Source organism: Nannospalax galili, unplaced genomic scaffold, assembly GCF_000622305.1.
Source record: "Nannospalax galili isolate Female #2095 unplaced genomic scaffold, S.galili_v1.0 scaffold487, whole genome shotgun sequence".
In the NCBI taxonomy this organism is placed as follows: domain Eukaryota; kingdom Metazoa; phylum Chordata; class Mammalia; order Rodentia; family Spalacidae; genus Nannospalax; species Nannospalax galili.
Window position 1 is genome coordinate 661,971 of NW_008357047.1, and position 18,744 is coordinate 680,714.

Genomic DNA, 18,744 nt, shown 5'->3' on the forward strand with positions numbered 1-18,744 from the left:
TCTTCTGCAAGAACAACCAGTGTTCTTAACTGCTGAGCCATCTCTCTAAGGCTAAGGCTAACAACTAAAGCACACACATTTTTAAATAAGCAAGGAATGATCCTGTGTATGCCATAGAAACTAGACAAAGACGTGTGACAGTAAAACTATAGTGCAGTACTTTTAATATTACCTTTCCTTTAGAAGCATAAGATTTGTATTTGCATTGTCTTATTTTCCTTAGTTTTTACCTCAGGCCTTTAAGTAGTCTAGGCAAATCTCTGCCATTGAGATACCCCAGTATGAAAAGGACTGCCAGTATGTTACTTTAAAATAATAAAGAGACAGCTTGGTCAGTAGGCTGTGCCAGAAAGCAGAGATTTGCAGATCCTTGGGGCTTCCGGCCATGTGCACCTGTACATACACAAATACACATGCACCTGAACTCACCCAAGAAGAAAAATAAACTTTATCCCTCCCTCCCTTCTCTGAACCCTTGACCGTATCCGTCCATCCATTCTCCAGACCTTTGCCCTTTCTGTCTCAATTTTCCTCTCTCCCATTTCCCCCTTTTCTCTCCCCTTTCTCATTCTTTGTTTTATGAACACAGATATACAGGCTTTGTGCATAGAATTATGAGCATATTTTATGCACTTTGTGGTAAATCATGCCATTCAATATTATCTACAACTTAATTTGCAGTTTAGAGATATCCAGTAATTTATTGATCTGTTCCCAATTCCTGTAAATTTTATTTTCTCCAGTGATATTAGTTGCAAGAAAGTAAGAAAATATAACTTATACTGTGCAAAAAGTATTGCTTTTATGGGGATTAACAAGCAATCAAAATGTGATTCTAGTTTTCATTGGAAAGACCTCAGTAAGTCAATATTGGAAAGCACCGCACAGAGCTACAAAGAAAGTACAACCAAGACAGGGATCAGCAAGGGATTGCTCTAGTTTGGTTTCTGTTGCTGTGATAAACACCAGGACTAAAAACAACTTGGGAGAAAAGGGTTTGTCTCAGCTTAGAAATCCCAGGTCACACTTCAATGTGGAGGGAAGACAGGGTAGGAACTCAAGGCAGGAACCTGAAGCTAGGAGCTGAGGCAGAGACCATGGAGGAACACTGCTTATGAACTTGATCCTCTGCCCTGTGCTCATCCACCTGCCCAGGGATGGCACCACCAGAGTGGACTGGGTTCTCCCTCATCTCTCAACAATCAAGAAAATGCACCACAGACATGTCCACAGGGCAATCCATAGAGAAATTCCCCAATCGAGGTTCCCTCTTCCCAAACGTGTCAAGCTGAAAACTGATGCTATCCAGCTCAGTGACTGTTGGGAGCTTTCTGCATGGTGGCCAGATAGGAAGGACCTTGGCTGGCAGCACACAGGAGAAGTAGCATGCCTGGGCAGATAGTGCAATGCCCAGCTAGGTACCAAATGTAATTCTTTTACTGTATTCACTAGTAAGCCTTTTGTTCATTTTGTTTTCACTTGTAGAACTGTATGAATATTTTACACTTTGGATGTTTTATAGTTTATGGGTCAGTCATCTATTGTCATCTCCTACTTCTTAATTTCCTTTTTATTTTGTATATTATATTCTATGAATTAATTTTTCACAAAATGAATATATGTGCACAGTCAAAAATGTCAAAGAAAATTGATAACAGGATGACAATATATACACAAAGTGTGGAAACACTGAATCTTCTTTTATATTTTGTTTATTATTTTTATTTTATGTGTGTGAGTGTTATACCTGCATGTAGGTGAGTGCACCCGTGTGGTGCAATGCCCGCGGGTCAGATCCCCTGAACTGGAGTTATGGACAGTTGTTAGCTACCATGTGGGTGCTGGGATTTGAAGCTGAGTCTTTTGCAAGAACAGTTAGTGTTCTTAACCACTGGGCCATCTCTCCAGCCCCAACATGGAATCTTTTAAACATGAAAACTGGCTGCATATGGTAGGGGTTCTGGGTAAGAAAATAATCATAACAAAACCCACGATTGATGAAAGGAAATAACACCATCATGTATAACTTAGTTCAAAACAAAATTAATATTATTTTATTTAGGTATATACAGAATGAAATGTTAAATGTCAGAGATCATTAAAAATGTTTGATTATAAAAGAGTTTAAGGAACAAAAAATGAGAGAAATGTTCAGGTACTTGGAGTACTGGATTGTCAGTTAGTTGAAAATGAGTATTGTGCAGCATCTCTGAAGTCTGCATAGATGATATCTCAGATGAAATGGGCACATGTTAATCTCAAAGTTCATCTCCTTGAGTTTTGTAGCACAGGAGTAGGTTAGAAGTTCCTGGATACATACTTTTTCCTCCAGTCACGATGGAGTGTTTGATGTGATGTTCTTTTAGTTGGTGTTCTTTTGGAGACAGGGTCTCCCTGTAGCCCCAGCTGACCCAGAACTCACTATGTAGACCAGGATGGCCTTGAACTCACAGAAGTCTACTACCTCTGCCTGCGCCACCACGCCCAGCTTATTTTCTGATCTTTTATGTTTGTTGTTTGTTTTTATCCTTTGAAGAAGACTCTGTAACTGATTCTGAAATTTAGTAATTACTTTTCAAAGTTATTTTTTAACCCAGTTAGTACTTAAGAAAACCTTTTTTCCGTGTTGTTGTAAACAGAGAATCAAGAATTAATTTTCCTCAGTGGATTGAATTTTGAACTTTAAAATTTTTAACAACTCTTCTTCTCTTAGGCATAAAATCATTTTTAATCTAAAAGCAGCTTTTAAACCTTCCTTTGACAAAAATACACATAACCTTTTAATCTTCATTTTTAAAAAATCTTGATTGCTGTTATTTTTAAATAGAAAATAGTTTAAAAAGAATTTTAAGTGAAAATCCAAGAGGTTATATTTAAAATGTAGAAAATGTATATATAGTATCTTAAATATCTAATAGTAATAAACGCAAATAGAACATATTAATAGTCTTGTTATTTTTATAACAAGCACTTTGTAATTATTTTTGTTAAAAAAAATCACTTTTCATTAGGGTTTGAAGCATCCAGAAGTTAAAATTTTGGCATTTTCTACTTTATTTTTGAGACATCTGTTTACTTTTGTCATAATAATGTTAATTACTTAACAAGTACTTAGCTAAACTGTTTTTAAATTTTAAGGCATAGAGATGAGTAATTATCTCAAATATATTAGCATAATGTAACACATTGAGATTATCTACAAACGTTAAGATGTCTTTATAAGTCCAGAAGCAGATTTTTAAAATGATCAATTTTTTAAAAATTTTATTTATTATTTTTATTTTATGTGTATTCATGTATTGCCTGCATGTAGGTAAGCACACCCATGTCATGCAATGCCCGTGGAGGTCAGAAGAGGCTGTCAGATCCCCTAGAACTGGAGTTACGGACAGTTGTTAACTGCCATGTGGGTGCTGGGATTTGAACCCAGGTCTTCTGTAGGAACAACCAGTGTTTTTAACCACTGAGGCATCTCTCCAGCCCCAAATGACCAATTTTTTAAAAAAATGTTTGCAGTTGGTTTTATATAGACATGGACAAAGACAGACCTGACAAACCTATTTGTTGATTTTAAAGAAGCTGTAGTAGCCTTAATTTTTTTTTTTTTTATTTTTTTGACACAGGGGTCTCCCTGTAGCGCCAGCTGTTCTGGAACCTACTATGTATATCAGGCTGGCCTTGAACCCACAGAGATCTGCCTTCCTCTGCCTCCTAGGTGCTGCTGGGCTTAAAGGCATGCACCACCACTCCCAATGTATAGATAAATGTCCAGAGATAAGTGATCTTTCTTACTCCTTGAATAAAGAGTTTAGAACAATTATCCATAAGAGAAACTGCACCCTGGAGCAGAGTAATCATCAATTAAAATTAACTTATATCCTCAAGCAATAGGAACCATATTCTAGAACCAGAATTGAGACAAGGATCCAGGAGCTAACATCTTGACCAGAACTGTATAATTAAGTATATCTTGTCATTTTTTAAAAAAGATTAAAAAAAATATTTAAACTTAAAAACATATGTTAATTTTCTCAAAAAGATCTAGGATCATTAGCCACTATCACATGTTTCTCCAAACTGGTCACATTAATTTGATGTCTTCAATTGGTGTACAGGACAAGCTAACTTATTCTTTTGGGACTTTTTCCCTTAAAGTTTTACTTTTATTATTAGTCAAAAGGAAGCTGGGCTAATTTGACAATTCCAGTTTACATGAGCACTGATTTACAAGGCAACTTGATATCAATAACATTATTATTATTATTTTAAAAAATATAAGCACATAAACACTGCATGCACATAGAATCATACATGAGATAGAGTTTTAACAACCAAGACTTTATAATTACTCTTTGTTGAGTGTATATGTCCTGCAATCTTTATTGTGAATAGGAAAAACTCAGAGTTTTTAGTAAACATTTATCACCATAATTTTGTATGTAGTCTAGCCTTAATAAAAACCTTATATTTAACAGTACCTCTTAAGTTTCATATTGAGAATTGCAGTTACATTAACAGTTTCATATTAAGAATATTCTGGAAAAGACGAGATGTTAAAACCTCTATTAAGTAATTGAAATAAAAAATTTAAATACTACAAATATATTTATTTAGAAACTGTTTTAGAAAGAAATTCCAATCAAAATCTATGTATATAACTTTAAGTTTTATAGTTTAATTTTATAGCTTTTATTGCAGAATTGTCTCAATGAATGTTGTTTTGTATAAATAATTAGCATTTAATGTATATAATTTAAAATTTTATAGTTTAATTTTATGGTTTTTATAGCAGAATTTTCTTAATGAATATTGTTTTGTATAAGTAATTAGCATTTAAAGGTTTTGTGAAACACTTAATAGACCCAAAGATGTTGTTTTAAAATGTTTCTAAAGATCCAGATGTGGTGGTGCATGCCGTAGTCCCAGCACTTGGGAGGCAGAGACAGGCGGATCTCTGTGAGTTCAAGGCCAGCTTGGCCTACATAGTTCCAGGCCAGCTGGGGCTTCAGGGAAACCCTGTTTAAAAAAAAAAAGGAAAAATGTTTGTAGAGTATCCATGTTAATAAGGTAGTATGTACTTATCAGGCCTATTAATATATCATTAAAATATTCACATTTGTAAATCTGCATATGTGCATTTTAATTGTGCACACCAAAGATAAAAATAAAACTAATAATTTTAGTACACAATAAAAAAAAGAATGAGGATAAAAACTGAAGTGATCACAGTTTATTAAAAATTTTTTTTGGCACAAACAAAACAATTAATCACAGATATACATGACATAATTATGTGACATCTAGATACACCCAGACCAGAGTGGGGGAAGGTAAGAAATTTATATCTCTATCTCTTTAAGATGAAGTTTGCCTGATAGACTTCAAGTAGTATCTCCTTCTCTTCAAGAGCTATGCACCTGGGCGGGGGGCACTTAACATGAAAAACAGCAGAGTTTTCTCTGTCTGAGGTAATAGCATTACAAAATCAAAGTATCAAAGCAGTTAGAAGGGTTACCTTGTAGGATCCAGGACAGACAGGGAGCCCCGGGGGTTGAGAGGCACAGTCCCTGCACACAACCTGCAGCATGGTCTGGGTAGAGTTCAACAGGGCCAGCAGGCATGTGGGTAAGGTCTGGTAGAAGCAGTTGGTATCTGGAGGGGGAAAAATAGAATCAGGAGTGAAGTCGGAAACAGGCTTGGGCTAAGGGACCTCAGACCATTTGCTGTTTCTTTGGAGGATGTTTTATAAGTCCTATAAAATGGCCGAATCAAAAGTTCTGAATTCGGGTCAAGTAGTTCTGTTACCAAATTGGTATTTAGGCCAAATTTGGGTACATAAGTGAATCAGACATTTAGCTTCCAGTTCGGTAAGGATGAGTTGCAGTTGTAAGTAGTGAAGTAGGGAGAGGACCAAACCCGTGACAACAAGCCATCTCTTGTTGCCGGGAAAGACCAGAGAAGCAAAGAGCCAAGAGGGGTTTTGGTGGAAAGACTGGGCATCCTCAAATCTGAACACCAGAAGAGAAAAAGATGACACCTGTGGTTTGGGATGGAGACATTCAGGGCACCTCTAACGTGTCTGGGTCCCTACCCTCACTGTTCTCTAGGTTGGAAAAGATGTTGGATGTGTCTTGGAGCAAATGGCAGTGGGCTTGGGGGTTGGTGCTAGAGAGAGAGGATACAAGAAGCTTGAGCTATTTCCTTTCATGGGTTCCCAGAGTGAATCCAATCTGACTTCATGACATAGGCTTTCCCCACCCATGTGTAATGAGGCAGCAAGAAACCATGTCCCCAAATGGGGGGAGGTTGATATGAGGAAGAAAGACCATCCCCCATAGAAGGTTCTTAGTCTCATTCATAAAAGAAATTAAGAATGGACCCAAATAGAAGCTTTACTATAATTTTATTAGAATTTTAAAGAAAAGTCTTCAGGACAGGCAAGCTGGTAATCTCTGCAACTGCCTTGAGACAGCCTGGAGGGGAGAAAGAAAAAGGGCAATCCAAAGCCTTGAAGGTTTAAAGCCTGCATGGAAGTCAGACTCAGGGTGTGAAGGGAAGAAAGCTTTAGAAAAAAAGTAAAGCAATACAGGATGCTAGGGCAGCCCAAAGAGTTCAAGAAAGCATGTTTAAAAAAGGGATATGAAGAAGAAAAGGAGAGGTTATGAAAGAATTCAGAAAAGCAAGCAGATTTACAGAGACCAACATGTCTGTGGTGGGGTCCTGAAGCACTGAACTAGGAGGCAGGATTCTAGGTAAGAAAAGTTCACTATCTCACTAATCCAGTAGGTATTCTGTCCATCTAGTTACCATGATTTAAGGTGAACCTGCCTTCCTAAGGATGGTCCTATGACCAGGTGATTGACCAATGAAACTGGAGAGGTGGGTGTTCCAACAGATAGACTAGAGAGTTTATAGTCCTGACCAGTTAAACTCATGGGACTATTTGCTATTCTATCTGTTAGAAAAAGGTGGCAGGGGTCGGGATTCCTATGAAACAGAAACAGAGAGGACTCTGGCAAAGTGAGAGTTTAATGAGTTGGTGGGGCTGGGTCTCAACTCGGGAGTGAGTAAAAACCAGCAGTCTAATGGCTGCAGAGGGGTAGCTTATAAAGGGAAAGAATACAGAAAAAGAGAATATTTTTCTGATATTTGGGGCTGTTCAGGAAGGGCATGGGGTCTGTACCTGGTGCAATTTATTAAGGAAAACATCTACTGTAAAACATGTTTTCTACAATTACAGGGTTCCAGGAACCCACTGCAGCTAAAGACTTGGGAAACCTGTTTGTCAGCCTCTGGTGCATGCTCTGGTGATTACAATACATTGGGTCACCAATTCCTGGAGCTGCTTTTGTCAGCTTCTGGTGGCTGGAAGTTGGCTGATTCAGTTCCTCTTAGGGTCCTTATGGTTTCTGGGTCTGGGGTCACCTGGATCTGAACCCTGTCGCTAACAAGGTTTGTGAACACATACTGTCTGCTGTTTAGCTGAAATACGCTCTGGATGATAAGAGTCTGATGGGGAAGAAGGAAAGTAGAGATGAGATATTAGAGAAAAGAGCTTGTTCAGACGATCTTCCTGGGTTTCAGCCCCAAAATGTAACGCATAGGAGTGGAAAGAATCCAGGTAGGAAAGAAAGCAACCAAGCTCGACAATCCACATAGACCTTTGTTATGGTCAGTGAGGTGAGGGAGCCGACTGGGGGGAGTTGGTTGCAGCAGCCACACCAGTCAAGCTGTAGGGAAGTTTAAGTATGTTCATATGTAGGGATAGAGGTTGGATAGGATGTTTGTAAAGGGCTTAGGGTCAACATTGTTTGCAACTTTACAGTTTTACAGTTGTGGGTGGTATGTTTCATGGCCATATCTCCTAAGAGAGGCTAACAATTCTCCCATAAGGCCTGTCAGAGGGAGAGGTGGTTTATGACCTGTCATGGGTTTTTGTGTAACCTCCTTTTAAATATTAGATACTTTTCCCATTTGACCTTGGGTATTTATTAAGGTGTAAGTCCCTTAACCTAACTAGATATGAGAACAAATACCTGATACAAGATCTTAACTATCAGGTGATGGATTCAACTAGTTTTACTGTATGTCTCCCTGGTGATTTAAAAAAAAATGTGGATGCTTTCTAATTTAAATTAGTTAAATTTAACTTTCCATAATGCTTTATTCCTTGTGTCCTATACTTGGGAAAAGTGTTTTTCCTGCCTTACAAGTATGTAGTTCTTCAACCTACATACAATTTTTCTGTGTAGTTTAGAGTCTGTTTATAGCTCTCAGAATCTAAGGTACTATTTAAAGTATTAATTTGACCTTGGAAGAAAGATTCTTTGCAATTTAAAAATCAGAGAAAGAATGATTTGGGTTGAATGAACTAAGCATATGAATTTTTAAAAATTTTGACTACATAATATGTAAATAATTATAACTCTGTTTCCAATAGTAAGGGCCTTTCCTGGTTCTCCAGGCTCTGTCTTGAAGTTACTCATTTTCCTCTGCTTTTTTAATGAGGTTTTCTCGTTCACATCATCTTAATAATTATTTTAATTGGCTGTTTGCTATGCTATTTCCTCATGTAACATCATTTATCTGTCTTCTTCCGGGGTCTTATGTCTGCCCTCTGTTTTGCAGTTCACAAGCCTGTCCAGTGCTCACAATCCACCAGCCCTCATGCATCCTTTTCCCATTCTGGAAAACGTTCTTGCTCTCAACATGGGGAAACTTTGTATCACAGAGTCTTTTCAACATTTCTATGCCTTTCCCTCCTTCTCCACAGTTAAGGCTAAAGGATCCTGCACTTGCATGACTGCTGCTTCAGAGAAAATTAGTTAGTGGTGTACACATTATCCAGTCCCTAACTGCTTTGGTCAAAATGGTCTTGCACTGAGGGGAGTGCTAACAGCCTTAGAAGCCAGCCATGTTCTTAAGGTTGAAAGTTTCCCTTCTTTTCTGAGCTCTTTTTTTGTAGTTTTTCTTCTATTAAAATGGTTTGTTTTGTCATCGTTTGATTTAAATGTTTTCATCATAGCTGACCAAAATATACAGAGCAGCAGATACTAATAATAAGCTATTTTAATCCTATTTGTCAGCTGGCAAGTAACAACTTGTAGTTTGCATACACAAGATTGTGTTGTTTCTTCTGACTTAAAGCAATGAAAGTTTTCAAAAGCATCTTTTTTTTTAAAGTCATGCACCACCACGCCCAGCCTTTTATAAAAAATATTTTATTTATTATTTTTATGTGTAGGCATGTATTGCCTGCACATAGGTAAGTACACCTATGTTGTGCACTGCCCACAGAGGACAGAAGAGGCTGTCAGATTCCCTGGGACTGGAGTTACGGACAGTTGTTAGCAGCCATGTGAGTCCTGGGATTTGAACCTGGGCCTTCTGCAAGAATAGCCAGTGTTCTTAACCTCTGAGCCATCTCTCCAGCCCCCAGAGCATCTTTATATCTTTATATGTCTTTATATATGTAAATAAACCATGTGTCATTATCAAGGTGTATCAAAGTGTAAAGGAAAACATGAAAATTAAGATTTCACATAAATCTAGTGAAAGTGTGAATAAAAATATATCAATATATAATATTTTTGTTCTTGTCCATTCCCACCGTCCTACATCCAATAACCTACAAAATGCTGGCTGAATCCCAGGGAATATATTTCCCAATCTGATCCATTGTTTCCAGCTGTCTGGCCTACAGTGTATCCAAACAGTAAGGTAAGGCTCAAAACTAAATACATTGTAAATAGGAGCATTGGGCAGATACTGCTGAATTGCTGTGTTCTACGTGACAATGAGCCTTGAAGAAGACAATGGCCCTCAGCAGGCAGTTCTCTGTGTAGCTTCCACCTCTGCTCCACCAGGGAAGCTCCTGTGATCTAGTCTACAGTTTACAGAAAGCTCCCAGCTCAGTTCTCCACATTTTGTTCTCTATTTCCCAGGAAGCTTTGCCCATTTCAAAAACTGCTTTTCTTTCTCCTTCCTTCAGTGTCTGGCTCTAGAAACATAAAGGCAGATTGTGAAAACCATTCTTTCTGAAAGTTTTTCAAGACCAGTTTTGAAAATCAAAAAAGATTATGCCAATTACCTCTTTCTTTTATGTTGCACACTCTGAGCTGTTCCGAGGCAAAGATTGCTTCTGGCTCAGTACAGAAGAGATCATCTACAGGCAAGTATTAGAAGAAAAAGGCACATTAATATATTTCAAAATATTCTTCCGTTTTAAACATTTAATGAGACAACACAAATCTAGAAAAGTCGTACTTGGTAGCAATACGGACTGAAATTTTCATTGTATATTTGGGTCCTAGTCAAGGACTAAAAATGTTTGTTTCTCCTCATGAAAGTAAAATGACAAGCTGAACAGAATAAATTCCATGTGAGGTTTGCTTTTCAAAACTAGGGATGGGAGGGGTGGTAGAATGCAGTGACATGAGGGGGAAAGAAGAACATTAGAGTCAGAAGGTTAAAGGGGTGGGGGATGGGAGGGCGGGACAGAGGAAGAGCATGGGGTGAAGAAGTAACACTAAAACCTTAGAAAGAGCCATATGGAAACTTACCACTACAGAAGCTTCTTAAAGCATACACATATACATTGTAAAAAGAGATTAAAAGGAGGTATCCTATAACAGGGGACCTGGCCCTTTCTAGACATCATAGACTAACAAAACCCTCAATGTCAGGAATAGACTCTTTGTCTAGAAGCTGCTGACCAGGGTCTCATAGACCCTCATGCAATCCTGGCTACCGCCCTGCTCTTGGGTACTAAATAGAATTGATAGTAAGGCCATATTGCTGAAGAAACTACATACATGAGCTACAGAATGAAGACGGAGAAATCAAGCTGGTGCTGACTTTGGAGCCTCATCTCCACTGGCTAGAGTTTATAGTGCTGGAAGGTGCTATGTAAGCTGCCAGGAAGAAAAAGTAAACATCAACTTTACCCAGCTGTGAAGCCTGTAAACCACAACAACTGGCCTGGCAAGCTATCCCCACTGGTGCGATTGAGGCATGAATATTATGGAAGTACCCAACCACTCTAATTAAATTTAAGGTCCTCCTCATAGGATGACCCATACCTGGCATTGAGATCAGGCTTAAGAATCTGAGGCTAGACAGGTCACAGGGGGAGAACCTAATCCTAATTTTCTACTAAATAGTTATGGTATTAAATTTGACTCCTAATGACTTATTGTTATACCCATAGATTAAAGCCTCTCTCACTCTTACTAGATGAATTTCCTTATGCAGTAGATGGTGATTAACAAAGTAACCCACAACTGACCAAATACCATCAAATTATATTGTATGAAATTCACAAAAATTCAGTTAAAAAAAAAACACTCATGATTGATGCAGAAGCATAACTCTTAGCTCAAAAGGAATCGGAGAAAGTTTATTCTGGAGCCAAATATGAATGGCCGTGGCCTGGGAATATAGATCCAGGCTACCCAAATTCCATGTTCCAGAGTGATAATAGTTACATTATGTTTTTATAGTAACTGAACTGAAGGGTGTCATAAATCAAGACACCTTTCCAATACATTGGTGGGTGTACCCGATAGGGGGGTGGACAGTAGCAAAGCGATGGCGTTTCCACTGTGGGTCTCAGATGCTATCTGATAACATTTTTAGCTTTTTGATTAGTGAGACCGGGTGGTCTGCTAAGTTAGTACACTTTATTAGTTACCAGGATGTTAATTCAGAAGGAAGAGGGGAGGAGGGAGAAGGCTAAAGATGAAGAGGAGGAGGAAGAGGAGGAAGAGGAGGAGGAGGACAAATGAGAGATGAAAATGAATTTGTATTCATTCATTCTCCAGAACCTACTAGGGAATTTGACCAGTATAGTAGTTTTGTTTGGGTGAATTTTAAAAAGTTACTATTTATTTAACAGGGAACCAAGATATTAAACCCACTAGTGTCTGAGCTGCATATACCCCACTGAGATTTAAACACATGTAGAAAACTGTAGACTTGGAGGTATGGTGTAATAATTTCTCCCAGTTTGTAACTTCCTGTGATATTAGCACCTTGTTCACTGACCTACACAATCAGTTTAACTAGCCAGGCAGAGTTACTATCATATTTATATTGGCTCATAGCTAAGCACCATCAACGTTATAATCATTTTTATATCATAGAGTATGCTCTTCCAGTCCATTTTATTTGAATAAATACCCATCACATGGTTAAATAAGATCAAATAGTAAGACTTTGTAAGGACATGAACTCATTCCTGTCTGCAAAATTAAGTTCTCCATACTTCGTCACTTAGAGTGATTGTCCAATAGAATACTAATGCCATTCCAAGTTAATGATTCCTCACTGTACTCACAGAAATCATGGGAGAAATTTCTCAAAAGGTCAAGGGCCTTTAAAATAAAAGCATGCATTTTCATACCTATATTAATAGAGTTGATATGCATGTATGTATAGTTATACTTAATTTACATATATAAGCAAATACATTAAATACAGGATACACAGCATACACATACACATGGACACATACACATGGACACACAGACAAATGCACACACATAATGTTATATTTCAATGAAGTTTTAAGACATTTACATCAAAATCTCTGTGAATAGGGATGGGAATATATATTATTTTTAGTACTATTCCTTGATGACTCTAGAAATTCATTCTCAGAATGCCCCTTGGGAGGAAGTACTCAAGCCCTGCTACAAGAGGAATGGAAACAGGGGAAAAAAAAATGAATGTAATGGCTAATTGTTTTAAGAACAAAAATTCTAAAAAGAAAACAGTTGCTTTAGGGTAATTGCACTTAAAAATGAAATCAAATTTGTGTGTTGTAAGAGAATAATTAAGAAGTAGTTTCAGAGAAAACCCTTTACTCTGAATTTACTTTAAAAAATCACTTTGAGGGGTTGGAGAGATGGCTCAGCAGTTAAGACCACTAGTTGCTCTTGCAGAAGACCCCAGGTTTGATTCCTAGCACCCACATGGCGGCTAACAACTATCTGTAACTCCAGTTCCAGGGATCTGACACCCTCTTCCAACCACCATGGGGATTTTACAGCATGGATGCACTTAATATATGCAGGCAATATACTCATGCACATAAAATAAAAATAATAAATAAAATATATTTTTTAAAAAATCATCCTGAGTTACCCTCTGGCTTGCCTTATTCATTGAATAATAGCCATATTTTTCCTGAAACTTCCCTTTTTATGTTCTTGTACTTGGCTAGCTCTCATCAAATGACTTTGTCTTTCTGCTGGACTGAAACCTAAACAAACATCCTGATCCTGTTTACCTGAGGCTGACAGGTGATAGATATCTTGTTGATAAATATGTATAATCTCTTTCAAGTGATGAACATATAATTGCTTAGATGTGTTATTTATTCGAAGAGACTAGCGGTACTCTACAGTCTTCTACTTCCTAACGCTGATCATTGCTGTTCCAGTGAAAATGAGCCAGTGCTCACTACCTGCACGCTCCAGATTCCCTGGCTATGCCACATGCACACTGCCTTAACATTATGAACTAAAGGCACAAAAATAATGTGAACATCTCTTTTCTGATCCTCTTTCTCTGCTGTTGTCATGTATCTACTGTAAGATGTTCACAGCTAAAAGCTTCAGTAAATGGAAACACACAATACTGTGCCCTCTATAAGCTGAATAATGCTTGTGGTTTTAGCCCCAGGTACATTAACTACCAGAACTATTACCCTCTCAGTAACCCCCTTGGTAGAACATAAGCCAATATTTTATAAAGCAATTTAGATGCTTTAATTATCTCTCAACACAATTTCTAGCATATTATTTTTAATTTATAATAATAGTTATGTATCAACCTTTAGAAATAATTTTACAGTAATAACTAAAGGTGCAAATTCTTAAAGTATACTTTAAGTATATTTTCTTTGAATTGTTTTAATACTTTTTGGTAATTGACATTATTACTGCTACTGTAGGGCTGAATGAAAAGCCTAATTACACCTCCAATAGATGAGAAAAAAAATGCCATTATGTTAGACTGTCCTGAGGTTACGTACATATTATTCACAGTTTCATATGTATTAATAATTTATTTTTTTTAATTAGGTAAGTTACAGATTTTAATTTAATTCAATGGTATTTTATCTTGACAGGTAGTTTGTAAATGTTAACTACAATGATTTAAAAATTCATGTAATTTAAGAGTACAAACCATACTTAAAATCTAACACATACCAAGAGGGATTTGGTAGCATATTTGCTCCCCAAGATAAAGTTTTAAGATAAAGTAAATATAATATATTTCAATTCATGTATACAGACATTATAGTTGAACAAATATAGAGGAAGAACATTTTTCTCCAGCTGAATGAAAGAAAATTAGTCTTAATTCCCTTTATTGAGATCAAACTTTAAACACATGTCATTTTTATAGCACCAATGTGATTTTCCAACAGTAATTGATGCACGGAGTCCCTCCCATCAGTGATCTTTCCTGCACGGAATTCTCACAGGTGTTTTTGAGCAGGCTGACAGTTCCTTTATAGTACGCATCTGAAGTCGCGTTCTGAGAGCAGAAAGCTCCTCTTGCATGCAACTACTGTGTGCCTGGGAGGGTGTGCCAGACACACGATAGAGCGTTACCTGCTGTGATAGTCTGTGTGCTCTTACTCTGCTTGTCGGGGGACACCGTGCTTAACAAGCTCTCAGGTCTCTATGCTTGGCTGAGTGTCTGTCTTTAGTAAGTCATAAAAATATTATCTATCTTGAAAGGACATTTCCCTTTTATTTGTGTATATAATTATGTAAAATAATTGGTTTTACTCAGATGTGTCCATGCACGTACATGATTTATTTTGCTGTAACCCTCTGTTGTCCTGTTTCTACCAAATAACCCTTTTGTTATTGTATCTGATAGATCTTTAAATCTATCTTTCATATAGCAAAGAAAATATTGACTATATTTCTTTTGGGGTCTGGTTTACCTTGCTTGATCTGTCGGTCTTCATTTCCATCCATTTCCATGTGAATGGCATAATTTTATTTAGGACCAAATAAACTATCGTGTGTGTGTGTGTGTGTGTGTGTGTGTGTGTGTATTGCATTTTCCTTAGTCATTCATCTGTTGATGGGCATTTAGGCTGCTCCCATACCTTGTTTTTTAGGCATAGTACTGCAGTAAACACAGATGTGCATGTGTTTTGTGGTATGCTGGCTTAGATTTTTCTATATCTACCCCATAGGAGTGGAATATCTGGATGATGTGATAGTGATAGTCTTGAGTTTTGAGGAGCTTCCATACAGAGTCTTCATAGTGGCTATACAAAACTGCATTCTCATCAACAGTGTGTGCAGCTCCCTTCCCTGCATCACTCTTCTTTCCCTGTGTCTTCACCAGTATTTGCAGTTACTTGTTTTCTTTATGTATGCATTCTGACTGGAATGATGGTATCTCAATGCAGTTTAATTTTGCAATATCATAATGGCTGGGATCTTATTACACAACACAAATTAATCAAAATAATACCATGAATAAGATCATATGCTGATTTCATTATTTTTTCCTATTTATCTATTTATGTGTGGAGGAGTAAGGGTGTACATGTTATGTTTTATGTGTATGTTAGGGAAAACTTTCCGGGGTTGGTTTTCTTTTTCTACTGTGTCTAGGGATTAAACTCACATCACCAAGTTAAGCAGCAAGCACCCTTATCACTGTACCATCTCACCAGCCTTTGCTTACAATTTCTTAACTATCATATTGTTAAAAAATGCTTTTCTTTTACCACAATTAATCTGTATTATAGGAAATATATAAGAAAAACAAATGGTATCAACTGTCTTCTACAATCATGACATAAGCATTGTGTATATCTGCAAATGCTTTAGTAATATTTTTGCATTGCTCTCATTTTCTAATTTGCTTGTAATTATATAATCACTATTAAACTATTTATCAAGACTTTTAAAGTCAATGGTTTTTAGCAAATGAATTTACCATAATCCCTAAATCAATTTTTTCACTAATTGACTTATGAGTTGCTTTGGAGATTGTTTTAATCAGTCTTCACTGTACAGCTGTGTAACTTTGTCCATATGATATGATGTAAACCAGGAGAATAAAATCACAGAGTGGAATTTTTATGCAAATTGTCTACATTATGCAATTCTGATTTATAAATATTTATGAAATGCCCTTCAAAATGTACCACTTTTGTCAACAGCACAGGATAGTGTTTATTTTTGTATCTTCTTGCTAAGACTGAATGCTTAAGTATTTTCCACATTTTATAATCTGATAGGTCAAAATGTCGCCTGTTGCATATCTCTTCATTTTGTTTACACAAATATTTTATTATTTTAATTTTTTGTGTATGTGTTTATTGCCTGCATGTATGTAAGTGCACCCATGTTGTACAGTGCCTGCAGAGGCCAAGAAAGGTGTCAGATCCCCAGGAACTAGAGTTACCGATGGTTGTTAGATGCCTTGTGAGTACAGGGATTTGAACCCAGGTCTTCTGCAAGAGCAGCCAATGTTCCTAACCATGGAGCCATCTCTCTAGCGCCATCTTTTCATTTCTTGATACTAATGAAACACTCTTATCTTTTCCTTATCCCTTGTCCAACCATTTCTTTGTATTATTTCTTATTTGTGTCTGTGCTTGGAGTTCATAGGGCTTTTTCCTGTATTGATATGTAAAGTGTGCGTGTGTGTGTGTGTGTCTATGTGTATGTACATGAGTATATGTGTATTTGAGTGTGTGTAGTCATGTGTGCACATGCCTGTGCAGGCTAGAGGTTGATACTGGGTATCTTCCTCCATCACTCTCTTCTTATTTCTTGAAACAGGTCTTCTCTCTGAACCTGAGTCTCACTGATTGCCTATGTTAGCTTGCCAGTAGCTCTAGAGATCCTCCTGTCTCCACCTTTCCTGTGCTGAGATTTCAGGTACAAGACATTGTGCTTGGCTTTCTAAAATGTAGATGCTGAACTTAGTCCCTCATGCTCTAAACCATTGATGAGCAGTAGAAAAGGAAGTTGAATTTTGTATATACATGCTGTGGAGAAGTCCTGTCTAAATACAGCTGAATGATAAACCATAAAGAATAAGAGTGTCAAATTTAAAACTTTTGGTCTATGTGAAAATAAATAGTAACAAAGGTTCAATAAAAATTGAGAAAAATATTTATAATATCTACAGTAGATTAAAATAAACAATTGGCTCAGTGCTTTAAACATTCTTACAATGAGGACTGCAGAGATGGCTCAGTCAGTAAACTACCGGAGTTACAGATGATTGTGAGCTGTCATGTGGGTGCTGGGAATCAAATCCTGGTCCTCTGCAAGACTAGTTAGTGCTTTTAACTGCTGAGCCATTTCTCCAGCCCCAAGACTGACTCTTAACTTCTTACTAGAGTGTTTAAGCAATGCGAGACTCTGGGAAATATAAATTTGTGTTTGTGTTTGTAGTACAAGAGAGAGTCCATAAAGTTGGGAGTGTTGAGAGCAGAGGATTTGCTGCTAATAGAGAAGTGTTTTCAGCAGGAATTTAAGGCATATTTAGAGACTATGAATCCCACATTCCAAGGGAAAACCAGGACGTTGTCCTTACACCTTCTCTGCTTTTCAACCCTTCAATGTAAGATCATATGTTGAGAGTGTCATGATGGAAATCTCAATACCACATTCATAAATCCCTTGTAAGAAGAATCACCTGATGAGGAATGGTCTTCTGTAGGTACTAAGTTCTATCCAATTACAAAGTGACTGTGTTCTGAAGGTACTAGGAAATAATTTCCTACTCTGTAATATGCATTCCAGCTTCACTGCACTGACTCGTTTTCAGTCATAATGGGAGGAAGATGGGGGTCTAAAATGGGAAATTCACAGAGAAGAAAGTGTGTGCACACCAGAAAAGCTGAAGATTAGCATTGTAAGTAAAGAAAAAAGGTAACTCTGTTTTTGAGGTTGGCACCATGGTTTTATGGCAGTAAAAATTTGCCATGAAAATGGTATGGATGAAAGTTGTTCAAAGAAAGCTACCACAGAAGATCCCTCAACTATTAGAGATTAAGGCCACTAAGTGTTTGTGTCAAAATTAGAGTTGAATCAGAGTTGAATTTGCTAGCAGAGAACAACCAAGGACCACGTTAAAGGCATTAGCCCCTCCCCCAGGTCCTTTTTCTCTGGTTCCATATCCTCTCTTTACAGTATACCAAGTCCCCAGTTCCCAGGGGCCCTAAGAGCTGTGCTGTCCTCATCTCTCTGGGTCTCCAAATTTTATAACTGCTTCTGTATTTCACATGATGATTTTACTGCCTCCCCTAAGTTTCATCAGACTAACACCTAAAAACCAACTCTCCTATAAGACAGGGGTCAAATGAGTGGGCATGGGTCAAGCAGGAGCCACAAGGGCATCTGCCAGCATTAACCACTTTCCTGTGAAGGGGAGACCTGGTCAGACATAGCTGTTTCGTTTCTACTAGGACAAGGGAGTCAATGAAAGATGCTGCATAAACATCTATAACCAACGTCCCTGGAGTCCCACTATGGCAAGATTAGAGGGAGGAAGGGTGTGAGAGAGGAGGGAGAGGGAGAGGAAGGGGAGGGAGAGGAGGTGGAGGAGGGAGAGAGGGAGAGGAGGTGGAGGATGGAGGGAGATGGAGAGGGAGAGGGACAGGGACAGGGACAGGGAGGAGTGGGGGGGAGGGAAGGGGAGAGGGAGAGTGGGGGGGAGGGAAGGGGAGAGGGAAGGGGGGGGGAG

At 37.7% G+C, this 18,744-nt stretch overlaps 1 protein-coding gene across 1 annotated transcript in view; it reads left to right on the top strand.

Annotated features, from left to right (window-relative positions):
- Malrd1 (MAM and LDL receptor class A domain containing 1) overlaps positions 1-18,744 on the top strand; it is a 721,844-nt gene that overhangs the window by 242,157 nt on the left and 460,943 nt on the right. The gene's annotated exons all lie outside the window — the stretch shown is intronic.